Below are 7,149 nucleotides of genomic sequence, written 5' to 3'. Positions count from 1 at the left end.
AATTTGAGCATGCCATCCCTCACGGATGCAACTCAACCACACATTGCTACGGAGACACAGGCAATAAAGGAACAAATGGAGGTCATGATGAATGCCCTTAAAGGACGGGTATCCAGCGACCTTGACAATCTGGTAAATTGCACTGACTGGCCATTCATTGCAGCTGTCAATTCCTTCCCCCTGCCACATAAATTTCGCATGCCACATATAGACAATTACGACGGAGTGAAGGACCTTTTGGATCACCTAGAAACCTTCAAGACTTTGATGCACCTTCAAGGGGTAGCAGACGAAATCATATGCAGAGCCTTCCCTATAATGCTAAAGGGCCCCGTAAAGGCATGGTTCAGCCGACTAATGCCGAACTTCATCAGAACTTTCAAGGAGTTAAGCGCTCANAATGGATGATCATTTGCAAACCATGAGCATAGAAGAGCAGCAAATAGGGGCAGAACCCGTAGAGAAGCTCGAAGAGATAACCCTTGATAACTCCCGACTGGACAGGACCACAAGGATTGGTACTCTCGCCAGCCCGATGGGTTGCTCAAAACTCATAACCTTCCTTAAGGAAAATCAGGATGTATTCGCCTGGAGCCATGAAGACATGCCAGAATAGACCTTTCAGTCATGGTGCATAAGCTGAACGTGTCGCCTTCCTTTCCACCTGTTCGACAAAAGAAACGGGTGTTCACCCCAGAAGAGATCAAGCCATAGTTGAAGAAGTCCACAAACTATAAGAGGCAGACTTTGTTAGAGAAGTTTACTACCCCGACTGGCTAGCAAATGTTGTAATGGTTAAGAAAGCCAGCGGGAAGTGGAGGATGTGCATGGACTTCATCACCTAAACAAAGCATGCCCAAAGACAACTACCCCCTTCCAAGGGTTGACATTCTAGTAGACTCTAGGCTTGACACCAGCTATTAAGTTTTATGGACGTTTTCTCTGGTTACAACCAGATCAGGATGCATGAAGTTGATCAAGAGAAAACTTTGTTCTTTACTAGTCAAGGCCTCTTCTGTAAGTGATGCCATTTGACCTAAAAAATGCGGGCACGACGTATCAGAGGCTCATGAACAAGATGTTTGCACAGCAGATTGGGAGAAATGTCCAAGTCTACGTTGATGATATGTTGGTGAAAAGCCGAAGGAGGAAGACACTTGGAAGACCTCAAGGAAACATTCGACACTCTTTGCTCCTACAAGATGAAGCTCAATCCAGGAAAGTGCGCCTTTAGAGTGATAGCGGGAAAACTCCTAGGATTCATGGTGTCGAAGAGAGGCATCGAAGTGAACTCGGACAAGATCCGGGCCATAATGGAGATGGCACCCCCAAAAACGTGAAGGAAGTGCAAAGCCTTGATGGCAAAGTAGTAGCGCTGAATAGATTCGTATTAAGGGTGACGGATAAATGCTTACCCTTCTTTCGCACGCTGAAGAAATCCTTCGAATGAACTACCGAGTGCCAGCAAGCATTTGAGGAGTTAAAAGCTTATCTCTCTTCCCTACCGTTACTAAGTCCCTCGTAGGCTGGTGAGGAGCTTTTTCTCTATCTAGTCGTTTCCCCTACTGCCGTCATGCCGCCCTAATCAAAGAAGAAGAAAAGTGCAAAAGCCAGGTTAATACTCCAATCGGGCACTTTGTGGTGCCGAAGAAAGATATCCACCCATGGAGAAACTCGCCTTTGCGCTGATTACGCAGCATGCAACCTCAAGATGTGTTTTCAAGCCCATACGTTGGTCATCTTAACTGACAAGCCCTTACGGTGGGCATTGAGCAACCCGTTGCTGGCAAACAGAAAAGACAATTAAGTTTTAGGCTTTTTTCTCACCACACAGCACGAGTTTTTGGCTGTGAAGATGAAAAGGTATGTGTCATAGTATGTCTACTAAAGGACATAGAAGAATTAAAATTCTCCTGAAATTGAGTTAAAAAGCTCAAGACTTTTAATAACTCTCCAAACAAAGGTGTAGGTCCTTAGAGGAAACCTGTGACCATTTGGACAATTGCTTATGAGGATAAATTTAAAGCAATTAGGATGAATGTGTCCAGAAACACCACAATGGTGACAAACATGAGGTCTAACAAAGGATTTATAATTAGCTAAAACAGTTTTAGATTTTATACCTTTATCACCTTTCTCAGATTGGAGCACAAAGACAGTCTTTGATCTAGAAGCCGTGGAAGAGGAGGGGCTGGAGGAAACAGCATATCCTAAACCAGTCTTATTAGAACTAGGCTTTTGAGCACTCAGTACCTCATCAAGCTTTGCACTAGACATCCTCTCTATTTGAGTTCTAGCTTGACTAAGCTCAACCTCAAAATTTTTGACCTTCTCTTCTAATGAGGCGTTCTCCACAACAAAAGTCTCAACTAACCTTATAATCTCATCCAGTTTGACTAACAGATCAGCTTTTTCAATTTTTACCTCATTTCTTTTTCTACAAAGATGAGAAGTCTTTTCAGATTTTATGAATTCAGTGAATAGCTTATCATAGGCTTCTTAAAGGGTCATCTTTTTGGGTACTTCATTATCATAAGAATCCTCACTATCACTAATACTCTCCACTATCACCTTATCGATTGAGGCAACAAAGGCCATAACATGATGACATTCATCCACAAAATCATTAAAAGAGTCATCCTTAGTATCACTCCAAGTAGCAACCAACCCTTTATCTTTTGACTCCTTGGTCTTTTCCTTCATGAGGTAGTTTAGGTACTCTATCCTCATATGACCAAAACCTTTGCACTCATGGCATTGGATGAGGGATTTCTCATTCTTGCCCTTCCTAGAAGATTTAAATTTCCTAGGAGGTTTGCCCTTATCCTTTTCCTAAATTAAAGAAGTTTGATAATCTCATCAGTTATGAAGGTTAGATCCTCATTCTCATCTTCACTTTCATCTTCATCTTCAGAGTCCTCAATCTCTTCCTCTACACCCTTGAGAACCAAGTTTTTACTCTTTCCACCTTTTCCATTGAGCCTAATCCCATCTCATAGGTTTGAAGGTTCCCTACAAGCTCAGTCAAAGGAATTTGATCAATCCTTTACTTCTTCAATAGCAGTGATCTTGGCATGGAATCTTTTAGGTAAGGACCTAAGGATTTTCCTAACAATTTTGGATTCTATAATACATTCTCCAAGGTTGAAAGCAGAATTCACAATATCCATGAGTTTAGCATAGAACTCATCAAAAGTCTCATCCTCCTCCATCCTTATTTCTTCAAAACTACTAGTGAGTCTTTGAAACTTCACAGTCTTTACTGCCTTGGTACCTTCATAAGTGGTCTCAAGAATAGTCCATGCTTCCTTGGCAACTTTTATAAATTATATTCTGTTGAATTCCTCATTGGTCACCCCACAAAACAAAGCATTCAAGGCCCTACTGTTGAAATTTGTTGCTATGATTGTTGCATTATCCCAATCCATAGCAATTCCTTTGGCTTAATCCAGCCAACTTCAACAGCTTGCCATACCTTGTTCACCTAGAGCCTGCAAAAACATTTTCATACGAACTTTTCAGTATGCATAATTAGTTTCATCAAATAAAGGAGGAATCAAAAGAGATTGTCCACGATCCATGACAACAGGAGTCAAGGATCACACTCTGGAAATTAATCCAATCAGAGTGAACCCGCTCTGATACCACTTGTTGGGAAATTTAGACCCTAGTCAATAGAATTAACAAGTTTTAAATCCAAGTTGTTAATTAGATTTATTATGAATAAAACTTGTTAAAATAAACAAACATCAATATCATGTCAAAATCATGCAGCAGAAATAATAAATAAGACAAAATATGATGACTCAGGAAAACCAATAAAACCAACTAATTTCACAGTAAAAAACTTGGGAGGAAACCTTTCGAAAAGCAATCCACTATAGTAAAGAGAAGTTTCAGATCTAGTACAAACCTTTGTCCTTAGACTCTACAATCCCCGTAGATGAACTCACAGTAGAAACCTTCTTCCACTTCAGAACTTCTGAACTCTTTAATATATAAATGCCACCCTTTTTGTTGCACAGATCCCAATACGTGACTAATCAATTGTACGGATCCTAGTACGTGACTTAATCACCAACTAGAAGAAGATGTTAGCTACAAAGTTTTTCACTTCATCAACAATGAAGATCAAGAAGCACTTGGTTACAAAACCCTAAGGCACAAAGACGCAGTAGCTTCTTTCAGAGAGAATAAGACATCAGTCACCTTTTGCATATGTTTTTGTATTCTCTTATGTAACGGCCTCTAAAATAAGCCTTATATAGGTCTAGGGTTGTGAGAAAAGAAACCCTACACAAATACATAAGCTTGGCCCAAAAATCAGATTTAAAAATTCTGATTTTTGTAACCTCAATAGATACCTCAATAGATAGTATCTGTCGAGCTCATTAAACCTCATAGATAGCTAGGTGTCGAGAAGCTGTCGAGGGGACAGAAGCTTTCTCGATCGATCCACCAGCTGTCGAGAGGTGTCGAGATTTGATAGCAATAAACTAAAGAGCTCGATAGATAGCTAGCTATCGAGAGTGTCGAGAAGCTGTCGGCTATCTGTCAGAAGCTGTCGAGCTATCTGTCCAGCTTTAATGAACAGCTTTTCCTTACTTGTTTCTTGGTCCAATCTTTACGGCTTTAATATTAGACTTGAACAACATGTTTCTTGAAGTATTAAACACATCCTAGATCTACCCAATTACAAGTAAAGTGCGTTTTGTCAAAAGATTAGCCAACTACATAAAAGCATGACATATGTTCTTAACATGTGAACCACATATGTCCTAACAAGAATAATTAGAATTCCTAAAATTGAGTTAAAAAGCTCAAAATTTTAATAACTCTCAAACAAAGGTGTTGAACCTTGAGAGGGAACTTGTACTCGTTTGGAAACTTGCTTATAAGGATACAACTTGAAGTAATTAGGACGAATGTGTCTAGAAACACTACAATAGTGACAAACATGAGTAGTTTTTAAACTACTAGACTTCCTAGAGTGAGGTCTAACAAAGGATTTAGAATTAGCCAAATCAATTTTGGATTTTATACCTTTATCACCTTTCTTAGATTGGGGCTCAAAGACAATCTTTGATCCAGAAGCCCTAGAAGAGGAGGGGTCGGAGGAAACAACATATCCTAAGCCAGTCTTATCAGAATTAGACTTTTGAACACTTAATACCTCATCAAGCTTTGCACTAAACGTCCTCTCTATTTAAGTTCTAGCTTGACTAAGCTCAACCTTGAGATTCTTGACCTTCTCTTCTAATTAGGTGTTCTCCACAACAAGAGTCTCAAATAACCTTGTAGTCTCATCTAGTTTGACTAATAGTTCAGCTTTTCAATTTTTACCCATTAAGCTCTTTTCTACAAAGATAAGAAGTCTTTTTAGATTTTATAAATTCAATGCATAGCTTATCATAGGCTTTCTGAAGAGCCAACTTCTTAGGTACCTCATCATCAAAAGAATCCTCATTGTCACTACACTCTCCACAATCACCTTATCAGTTATGGCAGCAAAAGCCATATAATGACCATATTCATCCTCATACTCATCAGCATGATCACTCTCAGAATCACTCAAGGTAGTAACCAACACTTTACCTTTTGAATTCTTGGTCTTTTCCTTCATAAGATAGTTTGGCACTCTATCCTTATATGACCAAAACCTTTGCACTCATAACACTGGATGAGGGTTCTCATCTTACTTACCTTCCTAAAGGATTCAAATTTCATAGTGTGCTTTGTTCTTATCATTTTTCCTATATTGGAGAAGCTTAATAATCTCATTAGCTATGAAGGTTAAGTCTTCATCTTCATCTTCAAAGTCATCACTCTCTTCAAAACTACTACTGAGTCTTTGAAGCTTCATAGTCTTTACTGCCTTGGTACCTTCATAGGTGGTCTCAGAATGGTCCATGCTTCCTTGGCAACTTTCGTGGATGATATTTTCTTGAATTCTCATTGCTCACCCTACAAACAAAGCATTCAAGACCCTAATGTTGAAATTTGCCACTTTGATTGTTGCTTCATCCCAATCCACTGACACCTTTGGCTTAATCAGCAAACTTCAACAGCTTGCCATACTTTTTCACCTAGAGCCTACAAAAAAAAAAAAAAAAAACTTTTATATGAACTTTCTAGTATGCATAATTAGTGCTATAAAATAAAGGAGGAATCACTTCTCAAAAAATAATAATAATAATAATAATAAAGGAGGAATCAAAAGAGATTGTCCACGATCCATGACAACGAGGGTCAAGGATCACACTTAGGAAATTAATCCAATCAAAGTGAAACTACTCTGATACCACTTGTTGGGAAATTTAGACCCCGGTTGATAGAATTAATAAATTTTAAACTCAAGTTATTAATTAGATTTATTATGAATAAACCTTATTAAAACAAGCAAACATTAATATCATGTCAATATCATGCACACCAGAAAAGTAAATAAGACAAGATATGATGACTTAGGAAAACCAATGAAACAAACTATTTCAAAAAAAAAAAAAAAAACCTAGGGGAAAACCTTCCCAAAAAGCAATCCACTATAATGAAGAGAAGTTTCAAATCTAGTTCAAAATCTTTGTCCCTAGACTTTACAATCTCAGTAGATGAACTTACAGCAAAAACCTTTTATCACTTCAGAACCTCTGAACTTTCTAGTATATGAACACCACCAATGATGCACAGATCCTAGTACGTGACTAACTCCAGTAACTTAAAGAAGATGTTGTTGGCTGCAAAGTTCTTCACTTTAACAATAATGAAGATCAGAAAGAACTTGGTTACAAGACCCTAAGGCGCAAAAGACGCAGTAACTTCTTGCAAAGAGAATAAAATACTAGGTCACTTTCTACACGTGTTCTCTAAGTATAACGATTTTTAAAATAAGTCTTATATATGTCTAGAATTGTTAGAAAAGAAACCCTACACATACATGTCAGCATGAGCTAAAAATTAGATCTAAAATTCTGATTTTGTAGATCTCGACAGATTTAGCTTCTGTTGAGCTTCGTTCTTAAGTCTCGATAGATATTGTTTCTGTTGAGGTATCTGTCGAGCTTTAATGAACAGCTTTTCTTCACGTGTTTCTTGGTCTAATCTTCATGGCTTTAATACTTGGCTTGAACAACATGTTTCTTGAAGTACTAA

Source organism: Quercus suber, unplaced genomic scaffold (genome assembly GCF_002906115.3).
Source record: "Quercus suber isolate HL8 unplaced genomic scaffold, Cork oak 2.0 scaffold_111, whole genome shotgun sequence".
NCBI lineage: Eukaryota > Viridiplantae > Streptophyta > Magnoliopsida > Fagales > Fagaceae > Quercus > Quercus suber.
The sequence above is the reverse complement of the archived record's forward strand: the minus strand, read 5'-3'. Positions refer to the sequence as shown.